At 32.8% G+C, this 21,161-nt stretch overlaps 1 pseudogene; it reads left to right on the top strand.

Annotated features, from left to right (window-relative positions):
* Positions 1–880: 880 nt before the first annotated feature.
* Positions 881–1,394, top strand: LOC113177366 (cofilin-1 pseudogene; annotated as a pseudogene).
* Positions 1,395–21,161: the final 19,767 nt, after the last annotated feature.

Genomic DNA, 21,161 nt, shown 5'->3' on the forward strand with positions numbered 1-21,161 from the left:
TAGAAGCTATACTGATTCAGATCCACAAGGCTAAATGGACAGACATAAAAACAAGATGAACAAAAAAGGGAATAAATTGCCACAAACAAACCAAGATGTTCCAATAATAGGATCCATTGACAACACAGTAGAAGACATGTAAGAGAAGAAGTTTAAAATGTACATAGTTAAACTTATCTGTGACATAGAGTATGATGCAAGGAGAAAAATCAGGAGGTAAAATGTCACTTCAATAATGAGATAGATTCTGAAAAAGAAAAAAAAATAATGCTCAAAATGAAGGAATCAATAAACCAAACAAAAAATTCAATGGAAAGTATCACCAACAGACCAGAACCCTTGAAATACAGACCCCTAAGCAAAAAAGATAAAATATATAATCTTGAAAATAAAGTCAACCATGCAGAAAATATGGTAGAAGATGATGAACAGAATTTCTAAGAATTAGGGTACAACATGAAAGAAAAACAAAGTTAAGATTTTTCAGGATAGATAAAGACAGAGAGATACAAACCAAGGAAATGAACAATCTTTTCAATGAAATATCAGAAAAATTCCCAACCTAAAGAATAAATGGAAAATCAAATATAAGAAGCTTATAGTACCTCAAGTGTACAAAATTACCAGACCCACACCAAGGCACATCATAATGAAAATGCCTAGCATATAGGATAAGAATAGAATTTTAAAAGCTGAGAGAGAAAAATATTATATTATGTTTAGTGGGAAATCAATTTAGATCTCTGATGATATCTCAACCCAGACCCTCAAAGCTAAGAATTTTGAGCTCAGAAAGAAAATAGGTGCCAATCAAGAATTTTAAACCCAGGTTCAGTTGGATCCTGGCAGCAGCTGTGGCAGCTCTCATCTTCACAGGCTCTTCTTGTAGTCTTCCTTTCGCTTCTAGAAACATGGCTTCTGGTGTGACTGTCTCTGATGGCGTCATCAAGGTATTCAATGATATGAAGGTACCATGTCTTCAACACCAGAGATAGTGAAGAAACCTAAGTGCTCTTCTGCCTGAGTGAGGACAAGAAGAACATCATCTTGGAGGAGGGCAAGGAGATCCTTGTAGATGATGTGGGCCAGACTGTGGATGATCCCTAGGCCACCTTTGTCAAGATGCTGTGAGACAAGGACTGCTGCTATGCCCTCTATGACGTGACCTACAAGACCAAGGAGAGCAAGAAGGAGCACCTGGTGTCTATTTTCTGGGCCCCTGAATCCGCACCCCTTAAAAGCAAAATGATCTATGCCAGTTCCAAGGACACCATCAAAAAGAATCAAGCACAAATTACAAGCAAACTGCTATGAGGAGGTCAAGCACCACTGCACCCTGGCTGAAAAAAATGGGGGGCACTGCTGTCATCTCTCTGGAGGGCAAGCCTTTGTGAGCCCCCTCCAGCCCCCTAACTGGAGCATCTGGCAGCCCCAGACCTGCCCTAGGGGGTTGCAGGCTTCTGCCTTCCTGCCAGATCAGGGGGGCTGGAGGGATCCCCACAGAGGGAGGGCATTCCCTTCACCCCAGTTGCCAAACATCCCCCCCACCCCCTGGACCCCCTCCTCCCTCCATCCCTGACAGTTCTGGCCTTCCCAAACTGCTTTTGATCTTCTGTTTCCTCTTGGGTTGAAACAGACCGAGTCTTCCCCCAGACACCCAGTTTGGGGGGAGGCCTGTATTTTTTTTTGATGACACCCCTATTTCCCACCTGTTCCTCCCCCATCCCAGGCTGTCAACTTCTAACTGCAGTGGTGACTCTATGCTTGTCTCTTTAGTTCTGTGTATAAGTGGAATATTGGGAGGGCCCTGTACCAGCTGGTTCCCCTCCCTTTTCTCTTGGTCTTGACCATTCATGGAAGCAGGACCAGTAAGCAAACTTCAATTAAAAAACAACAACCAACCAAAAAAACAAACAAAAGACAACAATAAAAGTCTTGTTTAAAAAAGAATTTTAAGTCCAGCAAGATTAAGCTACAGATTTGAAGATAAAATAAAACCTTCTATGATGAACAAAAGTTAAAAGAATTCACAACTAGAGAGCCTACACTATAGAATATTCGCAGCAAAATATTCCTAGAAGATGAAATGAAAAAAAAAAGAGAGAGTGAGAGAGAGAGAACCAGCAAAGGAAGGAGCTATAACAAAGGAATATTCAATCAAAGGAGAAACTAATTCAAAGTATAAACCAGAAAAAAAATGACTGGGAATACAAATCATATTTCAATATACATTTGAACATTAATGGCTTAAACTGATCAAAAGACATAGACTGAAACATTGGATTGATAAAAAGAAAGACCCAACAATATGTTGTCTCAAAGAGATTCACCTTAGGCAAAGACATCCAAAGATAAAAGATGGAAGGATGAAAAAAAATCACATGGATCATATAAACAAACAGGGTGTCTATCCTAGTAACATATAAAATGGACTTTAAGCCACAATTAACCAGAAGTGACAATTCATGCTGTTTAAGGGAACTATACATTAACAAGACATAACAATTATAAATATTTATGTCCCAAACAGTGGAACATCTACATATATTGAACAAACCCTTCTCATTTCAAGAAACAATTAGACCACAACACAATAATACTGACTTTAACACACTGCTTTCACTACTAGATAGATCTTCTATACAAAGAAACTATAGAACTAAATAATACAATCTATAATTTAGACTTAACAGACATATATAGAATATTCCATCGATCAACAAGTGAATACCCTTTCTTCTCAGTAACACATAGATCCTCCTGTAAATTAGACCATATCTTAGGCCACAAAACAACTCTTAGCAAATACAAAAATATAGAGATAATACTATACATTCTATCAGAACATGATGAATTGAAATTGGTGATAAAATTTTAAAAAATAGAAGCTATTTAAACACATGGAGACTACATATTATGCTATTGAATGATATGTGGATAGCAGAAGACATCAGAGGGGAGATAAAAAATAATTTCTTAGAGGTAAATGAGAATTTGAATAAAATATACCAAAATTTCTGGAACACTATGAAGGCAGTGCTAAGATGGATGTTTACTGCGTTGAACTCATTTATTAAAATAATAGAAATGTAATGAATAAATGACCTAATACTACATCCCAAAGCCCTAGTAAAAGATAAACAAATTAACACCAAGAGCAGTAGAAGACAGAAAGTAATTAAAATCAGAGCTGAAATCAATAACATTGAAACAAAAGAAACATTTCAAAAAATTGAAAAAAAATATTGGTTCTTAAAAAAAATAAATAAAATTGATAAACCCTTACCCATCCTAATGAAGAGAGAAAAAACTCAAATTACTAAAATTTGTGATGAAAAAGGAAATATCATGACAGACACTATTGAATTACAGAAGAAAATCAGAAACTATTTTGAAAATTTATACTCTAATAAAATAGAAAATCTCACTGGATGTGGTGACGCATACCTATAATTCCAGCAGCTCAGGAGGCTGTGACAGGAAGATCATGAGTTCAAAGCCAGCCTAAGCAACAGCAAGGTGTTAAGCAATTCAGTGAAACCCAGTCTCCAAATCAAATACAAAATAGGGCTGGGGATGTGGCTCAGTGTTCTAGTGCCCCTGAATTCAATCCCTGCTACCCCCTCCACATACAAAAATAGAAAATCTCAAAGACATCAAATAATTGCTAGAGACATATGACTTACCCAAACTCACTGAAGTGGACATACACAATTTAAACAGATCAAATTTAAGCAATTAAAATAAAGACTATCAAAAGCTTATGAATTAGTAAAACCCCAGGCCCATATGGATTCTCACCCAAGTTCTACAAGACCTTGAAGGAATAATTATCCCCACTACTCCTCAAATTACTTCATGAGAAAAGAAGAGAGCCCTTCCAAAATCATTGTATGAAGCTAGTATCACTGTGATACCAAATCAAAAAAAGATACAAGGAAAAAAAAACTTCAGATCAATATCCTTAATAAAAAAATGCAAAAATTCTTAACAATTCATACAAAGTGCATACCAAAGTATACTAAAAAGATAAACTCCTCAATAAAGTGAAGTGCATCCCAGGATGTAAGGTTGGTTCAACATACACAATAAAAGTAATTCATCACATGAATAGCCTTAAAAACAAGACATCATTTCAATAGATGAAGAAAAAGCATTTTACAAAATACAACACCCCTTCATGTTCAAAACACTAGAAAAATTAACAATAGTAAGGAATATTTCTAAACATTGTAAAAGCTATCTATCTAATCCCAAGCCAATCATCATTCTGAATGGAAAAAAAATGAAAGCATTTCCTCTAATAACTGGAAAAACAAAAAGAAAATGCCCTCTTTCACCACTTTTATTGAATCTCTACCCACAGCAATTACACAGGAGAAATAAAGAGATACCAATAGGAAAAGAACAACTCAACTATCACTACTTGCTAATAATATGATTCTATATTTAGAAAATCCTAAAAACTCTACCAGGAAAATTCTGAATCTCACAAAAGAATTCAGCAAAGTAGCAATACCCATAAATCAAATTGGTTCCTATATATCAGTGATGCCTCCAATGAAAGAGAAATTAGGAAAAGTACCCTGCACAATAGTATCAAAATATAAAATATTTGAGAATTAATCTAATCAAAGAGATGAAAGACCTCTACAATGAAAACTACAGAACACTAAAGAAGAAATTTTCTTTTTAGAGAGAGAGAGAGAGAGAGAGAGAGAGAGAGAGAGAGAATTTTTTAATATTTAATTTTTAGTTTTCGGTGGACACAACATCTTTGTTTGTATGTGGTGCTGAGGATCAAACCCTAGCTGCATGAATGCCAGATGAGTGCGCTACCACTTGAGCCATATCCCCAGCCCAAGAAGGAAATTTAAGAAGAACTTAGAAGATGGAAAGATCTACCATACTCTTGGATAGGCAGAATTAATATTGTCAAAATGACCATACTACCAAAAGCATTACACAGATTTAATGCAATTCCTATTAAAATCTCAATGACATTCTTCATAGAACCCAAAAAAAATCAGTTATAAAATTTATTTGGAAAAATAAAAGATCCAGAATAGTCAAAGCAATCCTTAGCAAGAAGAGTGAAGCAGGAGGCAACACAATACCAGACTTTATACTACAGAGCCATAGTAACAAACAAACAAAAAAAAATGGCATAGTATTAGCACCAAAATAGACAGATACACCAATATTACAGAATAGAAGACACAGAGATAAACCCACATAAATACAGTTATCTCCTACCAGAAAAATGTGCCAAAAACATATTGGAGAAAATATAGCCTCCTCAATAATTGGTACTGGGGAAACTGGAAATCTATATTATTAAAATAAAATTAGATCTCTATTACTCACACTGCACAAAACTCCACTTAAAGTAGGTCAAAGGCACCAGATAGAGGTCCCATACCTAGAAAAAGTGGGCCCAAACCTTCATCATGTCAGCTTAGAAACTGACTTCCTTAATAAAAATCCTAAAGCATAAGAGGTAAAATCAAGAATCAATAAATGGGACACTATCAAACTAAAAGCTTCTTCACAGCAAAGGAAACAATCAAGAACATGAAGAGTTAACAAAATGGGAGAAAATATTTGCCACCTGCACCTCAGATAGAGTGTTAGTCTCCAGAATGTATAAAGAAAGGGAGTGAAGGGAGTGGTGGGGTATGAGGTTTGGAAGAAGAGTAGAATGAACCAGACACTATTACCCTATGTCCATATATGATTACATGACTGGTGTAGTTCTACATCATGTACAACCAGAAGAATAAAAAATTATATTCCATTTTTGTATGATGTGTCAAAATTCATTCTACTGTCAAGTATAAAAAATTAGAACAAATTAAAAATATATAATTGAAACATAAAATGGAAGCCATTTCTGTACTGCTTTAAGGAGCTGAACCTTTTTTTTCCTTATATTTTTGTTTTCTTTTTCATATTTTATCTATCTACATATACAAGGAAATAATATTGGAGAAGACTTTGACCAAAACGATTACTTGATTTTTAATTGCTACATTGTTTAAAATACGCTTAATATTTATTAGCTTGCCACCCTTATATCTGATGTTATTACATACCATGTCAAATGCAAAGTTGTAGCATTATGATTCTTGATTGTATGATTTTCTTATGTTAATAATGTACAAAATTAAATTCAATGAAAAAGATTTAATATGTTGGAAAGTAGATGAAATCATATTTAATTTTTTCTATCTTGCCTCAAATATTTTTATTGTTTTCAACATCAAGTATTAAATTATTTTCATTCAGGTGATCTATTTAATTGAATGCTAACATGTGGTAGTATTTAATAGTAATTAAAATAAAATTTTAAAAATTAAACCAAAAACTAGAACAAATTTACCATGTAGTGATTCTATTTGTTTGTTAAAGGCAATGTTGGGACAAAACTCATAATAAAAAGAAATTTGGACTATTTGACATTTATGATCCAGTGAAGTAGAATAATTTTGAGAATGTCACCCATGTTATCCTACATATTCTTAAGGTCTGTTTCCCTCAATGTCATGTTAATATTAAAGAAGTCAAGTGTAGTTTTTTTTTCTTAAACTAATTTTGAGTCCTACATACACATTTCCTCTGTAAATGACATAGTACATTAGTGGAAGTAATATTTGGATTAGACTAGGATTTAAATATAAATTTAACTGTTAAACTGGTTGTGGACTTAGTCAATTCTCTTTACTTTGTAAATCCTATGCCTTTATTCATAAAGCAAAGACAGTAAAAATATATCTCATATCATCATTAGCTTTAGTGAAGTGCCATTTATAAAGAACAGTATCATGCCTGTTTTTTTGCTAGTACTAAAACAAACAAACAAACAAACAAACAAACAACTAAATCCCTTTTTGGTTCCACCCAGCCATCTGTAGATTTTTCTAATATTCAGATGTGTTTAAAGTATATTTAGTATATTTTGTTATAGTCAAAGATTATTACATAATTCAACAGATTTTTTAAATATATCTCTAATAAAGGATTTTAAGCGTCTAAAGCAGAACCATAGAGACTAGCTCTAAGATCCCCAGTCTAATCAGAAGTAAGTTTCATCAAGTATCTTACATCTTAAATGCTAAAAACATAATTTGTGACCTGATATACCATCATAGTAATATACTTTGTCTTATAAATTTACCTATTTTATCAAATTCTCTGAATGTGATTCAAATAAAGATTTTTCTTCAATAATCACCAAGCTGTTATCTAAGTAGTCTTATATATTTATCACAAAAACTAAGGAAAACTATAAAATATAAGTGGGCAAATCAACATAATATGGCAGTGACATACAGAAGTTTTGGAGCCAAGCATATCTAGATTTGAGGACTGTGTATGACAATTAAAAATAATTATGATCTTGGGTTTGTTAGCTATTTTCTATGTGACTCAGATCTCATATTTGTAAAATGAAGCTATTAATAGCATCAAACTCAGAGCTAATTAAAAATTAAACATGAAAAGGCTTAAATTCCATGCTAATAATGTTAATAATATCTACCTCATATGGTTGTATTGATATCTTGTTTGTCATATTCTAAGGGCCCTATAAAGTTAATATTGTCTTTTTATTTTTTATTTTAGAAATTATAAAATTGATTTTAATTCAGAGAAAGTTTTCACATGTATTACTACATGAGATGTTTCTAAATAATAAATGCAATGATTCTAAATTAAATAACAAGAAAGTAGCCTTTGAACATATTTCAAAAAGCAGCAAATTATGGAAGATAAAGTTTTAGGAATGCACTGACTCTAAAGAAGTAGGTACCTTATTCATTACTCATCTATTTTTAAATGTTTTGCTAATTCATAAAAGTAACATTAAAGTTTATTATAAATTTATAAACATTTTTTATTTGTACTTTAATAGTTCTTATTTGTAATGAATGCATAATACTTATTGAAGTTCTAATTTGGAATTTAGATTGCTATAAATTTTAATTTTAAAAACAAACTATAGTTTATATAGAAAATAATATACTACCTTGATAGTATATTAATGTTTTTTCTTTATCACAGTTACAATTTTTCTATTTTTATATTCCATTTGCAGTGTTATAATTCCTCATGCTTAGTGACAAATCCTCTGAGAAGAAAATAGAAAAACTACCCCACTTACAATAACAAAAACAAAAAACAAACAAATAAACAAAAAAACTTGGGAATCAACTTAACAAAAGAGGTAAAAGATCTATACAATGAAACCTACAGAACCCTAAAGAAAGAAATAAAAGAAAACCTTAGAAGATGGAAAGATCTACCTTGTTTTTGGATAGGCAGAATTAATATTATCAAAATGACCATACTACCAATAGGACTACACAGATTTAATGCAATTTCAATCAAAATTTCATTTGCATTCCTCATAAAAATAAAAAAGCAATTATGAAATTCATCTGGAAAAATTAGAGACCCTGAATAGCTAAAGCAATCTTTAGCAGGAAGAGTGAAGCAGGTGGCATCACTATATCAGACCTTAAACTATTCTACAGAGAAATAGTAGCAAAAACAGCATAGAATTGGCACCAAAACAGATTAGTAGATAAATAATACAGTACACAGAGACTAACCGACAAAACTAAAATTATTTTATATTAAACAAAGGTGCCAAAAATGTCCATTGGAGAAAAGATAGCCTCTTCAACAAATGGTACTGAAAAAACTAGAAATCTATATAAAAAAAAAGAAAGAAAAAAAAAGAAATTAAACCACTATATAACACCATGCATAAAACTCAACCCAAAGTGGATTAAGGACCTAGGAATTAAACTATTTACTCTGTGTCTAATGGAAGAAAAAGTAGACCTTAATCTTCATCATGTGGAATTAGGTCCCAACTTTCTTAATAACATTCCTATAGAATAAGAATTAAAACCAAAAATCAATGAATGAGTTCGAAACAAACTAAAAAGTTTCTTCTCAGCAAAAGAAACAATCTGTGAGGTGAACAGAGAGCCTACATCCTGGGAGCAAATTTTTACCCCTCACACATAAGACAGAGCACTAATCTCTAGAGTAGATAAAGAACTCAAAAAGCTAAGCAACAACAACAACAAAAAAATAACTCAATCAACAAATGAGCCAAGGACCAGAACAGACACTTTTCAGAAGAGGATATACAATCAATTAACAAATATATGAAAAAATGTTCATCATCTTTAACAATTAAAGAAATGCAAATCAAAACTACTCTAAGATACCATCTCACTCCAATCAGAATGGCAGCTATTATGAAGACAAACAACAATAATTGTTGGCAAGGATGTGTGCAAAAAGGTACACTCATACCCTCTTTGTGGGACTGCAAATTGGTGCAGCCAATATGGAAAGCAGTATCGAGATTCCTTGGAAAGCTGGGAATGGAACCACAATTTGACCCAACTATCCCTCTTCTAGGTCCATACTCAAAAGTCTTAAAAACAGCATATTACAGGCACAGCCACACCAAGGTTTAAAGCAGCACAATTTACAATAGCTAAAATAATGCTATGTGAAGTTAGACAATCCTCCAAAAACAAATGCTGAATGTTTTCTCTGATATAAGGAAGCTGACTCATCATGGGGTAGTGAAAGAGACCATAGGAGAAATAGATGAAATCTAGATAGGCCAGAGAAGTGTGAGGGAAAGAGAGGGAGAAGGGAATTAGCAAGGATGGTGGAATGTGATAGACATCATTATCCAAAGTACATGTATGAAGACATGAATTGGTGTCAACATACTTTATATAAAACCAGAGATATAAAAAATTGTGCTGTATAAGTGTAGTAAGAGTCGTAATGCATTCAGCTGTCATTTATTTTTTAAAAGATCAATAAAAAATGAATTAAAAAAATGCTCATGCTTATTTACTACATCTTTTTTATTTTATATTTTTAGGTAGTGGGAATTGAACCCAGTGGATCTTTACAGTGAAGCTACATCCCCAGCCCATTCTACTTTTATTTTGAGACAGGGTCTCACTAAGTTTCTGAGTGTCTCCATAAATTGCTGAGTTTGCCCTTGAATTTGTGATCCTCCTGACTTAGATCCCTGAGCCACTGAAATTACAGACATGTGTTACTCTGTTGCACTTAGAATATAGATAATATTTTAAATAATAATATTGCTTATTAATTTGTACATATTTCCCCCATATTTTACCAGAGATTTTATATATATATATAATTATATAACATATAATTATATATATAAATAAAACATATAAATTATATATATATAACTTTTATTAGTCTTAAAGACAGTTTTTGATTAATAGCTGAATTTTTAAATATTTTTTCAGTTTCTAAAATTTTATTATTTCATTTTTAATAATTTTACTTAAATTAGAAGCTTAGTTCATTGATTTTTAGCCTAGTTTTTTTTTTTACTATATACATTTAAAGAAATTTCTTTTCCACTAAGCATTATTTAGCTGAAACAGTCAAATTTTACCATGAAATCCTTTTATTAACATTCACTTCCAAGTATTATTTGATACTCATTGTGATTTATTCTTTGACTTACAGAAGTGTATTACTCAATTTTGAAATGTCAAATATTTTGCAGCTATTTTTTGTCTGCTTTCTAGCTCACTTCTACTCAAAGACAAGTAATCATGTTTATGTGTTATGAAATTTGTTGAGAAAAATAAATTTGAAAAAATAAAGTTCAATAGAAGTAATAGGCTTAAAATTTACTTCTCAACAGAAGAAATAGTACATATTTTCAAAATCTGAAAAAAAAATAAGAAAAGAAAATCCCTGAACACTAGGTCCAATGAAAATCATTAGCAGAGTTGGAGTTGTGGCTCAGTGGTAGAGTGCTTGCCTTGCATGTGAAGATCACTGGGTTCAATATACAGCACCACATAAAAACAAAATAAAGGTATTATGTCCATCTACAAATAAAATAATATTTTAAAAAATTATCAGCAATAGAACCCTACTAAAATTAATTCTAAACTATTTTATATAGAAGAATGTTTACAGTGCCTAGTAGAGTGCCTGGTGCTGAATTGAATTTTTCTGCATATTTCTTATTGCACCTCTGTCAATTTTATGGAAGAACAGTACTTAGGACCTCCCTGTCATTTAGGAAGCACTCTCTTCCAGCTCTTGTAGAGGATAGTGTAAAAACAGTATGAATATTTCTTACTGAACAGAGCATTTATTTGACATCAATAAGACTTATATGACTTTGTTTGCTCGCTCTCTCTCTCTCTCTCTCTCTCTCTCTCTTTTACAAATTATTGAAATAAATTGAAATAGTGGATGAATAATTAGCCTCTATCTGAACAATTTTTTGGCAGAGTTTTTCTTGATGTTTTTCTTTTCATGATATTGTTCATGATGGTTTTCATGATGTTTTTATTTTCATTTTTTTCTGGAAAAAATGTTCACCTGTTACTATGTACCAAAGATTCATATAAAGATTATAATCAGTGATTTCAAGTTTTCTGTTTTAAAAATAATTACACATTTTATTGAAACATATATAATACTCTTCTCTACAATTTTTAATGGTCCCTTCATTTTGCCAACATTTGGAGAATGGATCTTATGAGGGGTTATGTTGAAGACATATTTGAATTGTTCACTTAATAAATGAGTAAAAAAATTTCAGATCCTAGAATTTTATCACACATTTATCAATATTAAGCCAGGACTTTGGATAATGAACTTTGTTCCAAGAATCAAAATTACATTATTGTTATAAACAGAAAGACCTTTAAAACAGCAATGTGTTAAAATTATTAGAAAGACTAAATGAGTGAGAATCATTGTCATTGCAGAAGCTCTTGGGCTGAGGATAATAAAACCAGGATAATGAAGCTGCAACTTAATCTGCAATGTCCATGAAGCTGCTGAATACATAGGGAGATGCCTAGTCACTCACAAGCTGCTATTATATGTAAAACAGAAAACTCAAGTAAAACAGCATTGGTTTCCCTCCTAACTTATAAATCTTTTAAGTTCATATAACTGGTAGAATTTAATTTGCATCTATATATCTACTAAGAGATACCATGAAGTATAGTTACAGCTAGATACATAGGAGGTACAAATGGAAATTAACATCTAAGCAAACATATCTAACATGATCAAAATATTAATTTTATTTTTTAAAATTTTAAGCTATGTTTTTATTGGCACACTAAAATTGTACATCATGGTAGGATTCATTATGCCATATTTGTATATGCAAATAACATAATTTGATTGCTCTCACTCCCCTATTTTTAATGGGAAATATTAACTTTTCACAGATCATGTTAGGATAATGCTGACAAAAAAAATGGTATTCTTTTTTTTTTCAATCTTGGAAGAAAAAAGCACACTGTGGATGATTTTTTTTTCATTATATGTTTCAATAATGAACATAGTGGGAAAAACCTTGATTTGAGTTTACTTTGATCTTTAGTGTAATTGTCAGGTTTCTTATCATATTCCAATTGCAATATCATTGACTGTGTTCCATCAGTTTAGAGGTTTGTGATTAGTTTTATATTTTGATTTATGCACAACACTTTCACAATTTTAATTCAAACTACCAATGAGTACCAATGAAAGTTTCACTACAGTTCAGATTATTCAATCTAATTTTTACTTTTATGATATGCCCCTCTTATTCATCATATAATTATTTTCTAATAACCAATGGGTATTTTTACATACACTAAGGAGAGAATCTATACGATTTATTGTCTTACATTGAATTTTTCCTTAACATCCACTTTTGGTGGTTTTATAGAAATCATTGACATAGCTCCATAAGTTGATAGCTACTGATATGGAAAGACTGAGTACTTCATTTGGAGAACAGAATGGCCCAACTGATTTGATAGTGATAATGACCACTCCTAAGTGCATAAACTGCTAAGTAGGTTTTTTGATAGTTGCATGTACTCATAAAATACATCTGCACTCCAGACATTCAAGAATTAGTTTGACTCTATATGGGAAGCTTTATCAACTAAAAGAATTTACACAAAAGACAATGGGTCTCACCAGTAGACAATGTCAAAGATTAGGTTAAAATTCCCCCTGGCATAACTTCACCAAAGTCAAATATCTGTGACTTCTGTTATTTCCCTGAATTATGAAAAGGGGAATAAAATTAGGGGCTGATTTTTAATTTACTTTATTAATTAATAAATTTGTGCATGATCATACATTGTTTAATCATAGATCATGATCATATTTTTATATGGTTTAAGTTGAAATAATAACAGAAGGAGAACAAATACAAAAATGATATTCTTCTTCTAAGTTCTAATGTTACAGGAATATGCAAAGGACACCAGTTGGAGCACTCTGTTTTATTGGCTATATTGCTTTTATGTATTCCTTATCATTTTTTTCTGGTTTTCTATCCTACTCTGATGAAAAATGACAGGGAACAGTAGTAATGAAAGTCTGGCAATAACTATGAATGTACACATCAACCTGAGAAAAAAATAATGTGAATTGGCAATTGTAATAAGAGTGGTGTAATTCAATGAAATTCCCCAGTTTTATTAAAAGACATGAATTTAGCACCATACTAAATTTATTATAATTTTCTCATAAATTTATTTTTGAATAGGAGTGCCTAAAACTCTATTATTGTTTTTAAACTTTACATTTTTACGTAATGTTCAATATTCAAGTTTAAAATAAGTTGCCTAGTTGATCTTAAAATAACTGTATAGCATTCTAATATTTATAATAAATTTGTGAGATACATAATCTCAACTTAAACATAATCTCAACTATAAAAAAATGTTCGTGCTTTATAAAAAGTAAATTTGATTGTGATGACCTGAATTGTATGTTTTTAATGTAATTTTCTAAATCTATTTTAAAATAGATACTATTAGATAACTATAATTTCTTTGTGGTTTTATATATATGTTGTATTGTATTATTCATATTTCACCATTTTTATGTTTAACAGAGGGTGTCTTTCATCTTTGATATTTGGAAAAATTATATGTTTTATTCCTGTACTCACTCAAGATATAACAGTGAAGAGCAAGCCTTCATAGAATGTGCTAGTGTGGTTATAGGAACAATTTTGACATTTGGTCTCTTCTAAAGGAGTTTACATTTCTATAAAGGACTTATAGGCAAATAGTATTGTATAAAAAAGCTTAATATATATGGATTGTTACTTGGATATAATATATTACACCTATTTCTAGATGCCCGTCCTCTTAAGAAAACCTTTCCATAGCTTATGTTATTTATACTTGTCTGCATTTCTTAGGTGTGTTTCAAAATTATTATAAACTCATTTCGTATGTGTCATGAATATAAAGTTGGAAATATAAAAACTATAAATTAACAGGAGTCATTGTTTTCTCTATTACTATGTCATATTTCTTTCTTAAATAAATCAATTTGCTTTTTGTTCACTTTCACACAATCTAAGACTCAATTATCATTTTCTTTTTCTCTTTCAAAGAAATGAATAGCAATTTAATAAAAAAAATTTCATTTTAGCTCTGAAAGAAAACATAATCCAGCAAGAATAAGAAACTATGAACCTAGAGGACCCAAGATGGCTGTTCTGTGCATAAATTCAAGAAAACTATCAGGTAGCTTCTCCACGGGGTCTCATTATTAACTGAATACAACATCCCAGAGCATGTGACAGGACCCCATACAGCAGATTTTCACAGAATTCACCAGAGCTGCAAGCACCTAGCAGAACTCTGAGCCTCTGTATTTAGGTAAGACTCCAGACTCTGGTCTCAAAGCCTGCAGTTTGAGCACATTCATGACTCTCAAACTATGGAGCAGAAACAGCAAATCAGCACCTCTGCAGAACAGCAGAATTCCAGACTATGCTCCGCTCCCACACAGTTCACCAGACTGCATTCTAGTTACAGCACAAGGACATCCCAGATCTCCCCACCTCACCAGACACTGCATGGGGGAAATAGATGGACTCCATCTTGGAAAACCTTTCTTGCCATCTTTTGTTGGATGTGGCTACCAATGTGGATCTGCGACTGAACAGGTACCTGGTTTCCAACTCCTCCTACCCCCAGCTGTGATAACTTGGTACAGTAACTATCAGCACAAAATCAGCTCTCAGTTGAACAGGAGCACAGTGTGACCAGGGCTCTGCCCACCTGATGTGATCCCAGGGCAGAGGGCAAGAGGGCAAGAGGCCCCACAGCTGAGACCTGATAAGCAAGAGAGGAAAGGGGTCTAAAAACTGGGAGCAACTCAGAGAGACCAAGATTAGGGAAGCTCCAGGCAAGAGAGGAAGAGGTCTAGTCTTCTCACAGTCTTTACCTACACCACCCTGAGGGCAGAGACTCAAGCTTGGAATGGACAACTCCACCTACTGGAAGAGAAGAGAAAAAAATGGAACTCTAAGAGTATTTTGTTGTTGCTGTTGTTTGTTTGTTTGTTTGTTTGTTTTTGTTAGTTTGTTTTTGTTTTTGTTTTCTTATCGTCTATTTTATCCTCTTCCTTTCTCCTCTACCCTTTCTCCTCTGGTCCTCACAACCCCAACATATGTGAAACCAAGAACTTTGCATGAAATAGAACTTTAAGAACTGAGTCACTAGAATAATATAATAGAGGAATTGCATAAGCCACCCCTTTTTAAAATCATTTTCTCTCTATTTTCTTTCTTTCTTTCCTTTTTATTTTCTTCTTCCCTCTCTTCCCCTTTCAACCACCTAATTTTTACTATTTTTACTTTTTGTAATTTTTTAAATACATATATGTGTTTTTTTTTTAATGCATTCTATTGTCCTCCCATGTACTTTTCTACCCTAAATTACCTCCTGTCTATTTCCCTGGTAATAACCCTCTTTATTAGAGATCTCCTCCAAATTTCCTAAGTTATATTAACCCCATACCCACACATCTTTCCCCCTTAACATAATGTCATACACCCGACCCCCAGTTCTCTGTCTGCCACCAGAAACTGTACCTCATTTATAAAACTACTGATTATATTTTAAATAATTGAATCCAACATTTCTAGACATTGAGATTAACTAAAAATATATTAATAACATTAATTTACTCAAAGGTGATGTATTTTTTATATTGGGAACTGTCAACATTGTCCTTCCCCACAAAGGAGGGATCTTGGAACTATACAAGAGCAGTACAAATCTATAGGGTAAAAACAATAACACACCAGTCTCACATATCAGGAAAGAAATGCAAGCAACATGAAAAGACAAGGGAAGAAATTACCATAAACAATTCAAGACAACACATTATTAGAAAAATTAACAGAAACAGCAGAAAAATGACAGAGAAAGATTGCAGGATTTACATAATTCAGATGTTTTGAATCTCAAACAAGACATTAGACAACAAATATAGACAGTGAAAGATCACTTTGATGATGAGCTACATACTGTCTATCACCAGCAGAATAGACAACTTAGAAGACAGGACATCAGACAATGAAGACAAAGTATATAATCTTGAAAAGAACATAGACAGCACAATGAAAATGATAAGAAACCACAAGTAGAACATCTAAGAAATATGGGATAGCAAAAAAGACCAAATTTAAGAGTAATTGGAATAGAGGAAGGCATAGAGGTCCAAATCAAAGGAATGAGCAATTTGTTCAATGACATAATATCAGAAAACTTTCCAGACATGAAGAATGAAATGGAAATCCAAAGCCAAGAAGCCTACAGGACACCAAATGTGCAAAATCAGAACAGATCCACACCAAGACACAATATAATGAAAATGCAGAACCTACAGAATAAGGGGAGAATTTTAAAAGCCACAAGAGAAAGTAATCAGATTACATATAGGGGTAAACCAATTAGGATAATGGCAGATTTTCAAAACAGACCCTGAAAGCTAGAAGATCCTGGAACAACATTTCAAACTCTGAAAGATAATGGGTTCCAACCAGGTATCTTGTATCCAGCAAAATTAAGCTTCAGATTTAAAGATGAAATATAAACCTTCCATGGTAAACAAAAGTTAAAAGAAATTACTGCTAGAAAACCAGCACTACAAAACATCTTTGGCAAAATATTTCATGAAGAGGAAATAAAAAACTACAATGAAAATCAGCAGAGGGAGGTAGTCCGCTAAAAGAAAAACTAATCAAAGAGGAAAACCAAGTCAAGATAAATAACAGAAATAAACAAATATGGCTGGAAATACAAAACATGTCTTAATAGTAACCCTAAATGTTAATGGCTTAAACTTACCAGTCAAAAGACATAGGCTAGCAGATTGGATTAAAAAGAAAGATCCAACAATATGCTGCCTACAGGAGACTCATTTAATAGGAAAAGACATACACAGACTGAAGGTGAAAGGTTGGGAAAAATCATACCACTCACATGGACTACAGAAGCAAGCAGGGGTGTCCATACTCTTATCAAATAAAGTAAACTTCAAGCCAAAGTTAATCAAAAGGGTTAAAAATGGACATTACAGACTGCTCAAGGGAACCATACACCAACAAGACATAACAATCATAAATATATATGCCCCAAACAATGACGCAGGTATGTTCATCAAACAAACTCTTATCAAGTTCAAGAAACAAATTGACCACAACACAATAATCTTGGGTGACTTTAATACACCTCTCTCATCACTGGACAGATCTTCCAAACAAAAGTTTAATAAGGAAACTATAGAGCTCAATAACATAATTAATAACAGGCTTAACTGGCATATATAGATTATTTCAACCTTCATCAAGCGGATACACTTTCTTCTCAGCAGAACATGGATCCTTTCCTGAAATTGGAAATCAATCACAAAATAAAGAATAAAAAATTCTGCATCACAGGGAGACTGAACAATATGCTACTGAATGAACAATGGTTACAGAAGACATCATTTACATTCTTAGAGGTACATGAGAACACAGACACAACATATCATATCAAAATCTCTGGGACACTATGAAAGCAGTACTAAGAGAAAAATTCATTGCATGAAGTTCATTCCTTAAAAGAAAAAAAAAAAAACACCTTAAACTATACTACCAAGCAATAGTAACCCAAACAGCATGATGTTGGCACCAAACAGACTGATAGACCAATGGTACAGCATAGAGGACACAAAAACTAACACCCAAAATTAAATATTTTTTTTAGACAAAGGCACCAACAACATGCATTGGAGAAAGATAGCATCTTCAACAAATGGTGCTGGGAAAACTGGAAATCCATATGCAACAAAATGAAATTGAATCCCTATCTCTCACCATGCACAAAACTGAACTCAAAGTGGATCAAGGACCTAGGAGTTAAACCAGAGACTTTGTGTCTAATGGAAGAAAAAGTAGGCTCTAATATTCATCATTTGGGATTAGGCTCCAACTTCCTTAATAAGACTTCTATAGCACAATAATTAAGATCAAGAATCAATAAATGGGATGGATTCAAACTAAAAAGCTTCTTCTCAGCAAAAGAAACAATCTGTGGAGATTGATTGAGAGCCTACATCCTGGGAGCAAATTTTTACCCCTCACACATCAGATAGAGCACTAATCTCTAGGGTATATAAAGAACTCAAGAAGCTAAGCACAAAACAAACAAACAAACAAGCAACAACAACAACAAAAAAAACCCCAGATAACCCAACCAATAAATGGACCAAGGACCTGAACAGACACTTCTCAGAAGAGGATATAAAATCAATCAACAAATATATTTAAAAAATGCTCATCATCTCTAGGAATCAGAGAAATGCATATCAAAACTACTCTAAGTTATTATCTCACTCCAATCAGAATGGCAACTAATTATGAAGACAACAAGAGGTGTTGGCAAGGATCTGGGGAAAAAGGTACACTCATACATTTCTGGTGGGACTGCAAATTGGTGCAGCCAATTTGGAAAGCAGTATGAAGGTTCCTTGGAAAGCTGGGAATGGAACCACCATTTGACCCAGCTATTCCTCTTCTCGTACTATACCCCAAGGACTTAAAAACAGCATACTTCAGGGACACACCCACATCAATGTTTATAGCAGCACAATTCACAGTAGCTATACTGTGGAGTCACCCTAGATGTCTTTGAGTGAATGAATGGATAAAAAAAAAAAATGTGGCATTTATACACAATGGAATATTACTTAGCATTAAAAAAGAACAAAATCATGGCATTTGCTGGTAAATCGATGGTGTTGGAGAAGATAATGCTAAGTGAAGTCAGACAGTCCCCAAAAACAAATGCTGAATGTTTTCTCTGATATAAGGGTGGTGACTAATGGGGGCGGGTAGGGAGGGAGAGCATGGGAGTATTAGATTATTTTAGATAGAGAAGAGGGGTGGGAAGGAAAGGGAGAGGGAAGGTGATTAGCAAGGATGGTGGAATGTGATGGTCATCATAATACAAAGTACATGTATGAAGACTTGAATTGGGTCTCATTATACCTTATATACAAACAGAGATATGAAAAATTGTGGTATATATGTGTATTAAGAAGTGTAATACAAAAAATTACCTGTATACTGGCATAAATTGATGTGAACATACTTTATATACAGAGATATGAAAAATTGTGCTCTATATGTGTAATAAGGATTGTATTTTTAAAAAATAATAAAATCAATTAAAAAAAGAAAAGGATAAGCCCTCTGTCTTACCCTTTGTAAAAGCTGCCCTAATAGAATGTATACACAAGAAGTATTTTAAAGAATTCCAGTAAAGGTCATATGGTAATTATTAAAAAAAAAGGAAACTATTAAAAGTTATATTTTTTGAAATATGCTACATTTCCTTATATTAACTCTTCCAGAATCCCAAAATATGGAGGTTTTTCTACACCACCCCATATCATTTAGTACCATGGTCTTCCTTTTTCCAGCTGTTCGCAGTTTGCTCTTATGTCTCACACTCTACTTCACCTCTGGGAACTAATGTTTGTGAAAGGGAGCTGCCTTATTAAAGATTATACTTGTTTCTAGGGAAGCCAAAATGAATGACTAATACAAAGGCTAAAGGCTTTCCCTAACAGACAAAATCTCTAGAAAGCCATCTCTGAACTAGCACTCCCCATGGAACCAAGTGTTTTGTTGTGAGTTTCTTCCAGATAAACTGTTTAGTTGCACCTGACATTTTTTCCCTCATTCTTCTCTCAGTGTCATCTCTAACAGAGCTCTCCTTTACACAAAATATTGCTTCATAACGTGTGTTCTGTTAAGGACACAGTCTTACTTAAAACAGTTCTAAAAAGCATTCCATAATAGGATTACAGGCTCTGTTTTATCATCCATTGGTCAAACAGCAACGAAGTTCTTGTAATTACTGGGTATGATGGAGTCATGCTGGCATGCTGTATTCCTGACACAATATGCCATATGCTTGTTACATTTTTCACTGGTGGTAAGCCGAATGTTATAGAGTTTGGTAGGAGAGAACCAAGTGGTACACTGTCTTAATTGTTTTAGAGGATTGGGGGAAAATATCAATTATAATGGGTGTGAAATAAAATAGATCTTTCTTGGTCTTGGTGATACACTGGCGAAAGACAATGAAATTTTATAGTACTTAATCATTAATTTAATATGATGTGAAAACAGAAAGTGTCTTAAGCAGAATAAAAATAGGCTCTTAAATATTGCTTTGGTGGGAAAAGTAAACAAAAGAAAATGTGACTCAAGCCCAAGACTTAATTAATGTATTAAACCAAATTAATATTTGGATATAACAAACTTTCTGAGAATAAGTAAAGAAAGACAGAAAATGGAAGTTTGTCATATAAAAATACTCTTGTTATATACAGAACAAGTTCGTTTTTAAATGTTGTGAGACTAAATTTTAATGGACACTTAGTTATTTAAATTTCTTGAATCCATAGATGTTACAGTTTGGATATTTGTTATCCTCCAAAAGTTCATGTGAGGTAATGCAAGAAAGTTTAGAGATGAGTGATTAAATTATGACAGTCTTAACCAAATCATTGCATTAATCTGATATGGTTTAACTGGCTGCTAACTGTAGGCAGGTATTGTGAGCTTAGAAGAGGTATGTCATGGGAAGCATACTTTTGGGATTTATATTATGTACCTGAGGAGCAGCCTCTGTCTCCTTCGAATTGCCATTCCTAGAGCTGATTTCTTCCTCCAAACTCTTTCACCATAATGTTATTCCTCAACTCACGCCTCAGTTATGGAGTCAGACATGTATGGA

The sequence above is a fragment of the Urocitellus parryii genome, chromosome 10 (assembly GCF_045843805.1).
Source record: "Urocitellus parryii isolate mUroPar1 chromosome 10, mUroPar1.hap1, whole genome shotgun sequence".
In the NCBI taxonomy this organism is placed as follows: Eukaryota; Metazoa; Chordata; class Mammalia; order Rodentia; family Sciuridae; genus Urocitellus; species Urocitellus parryii.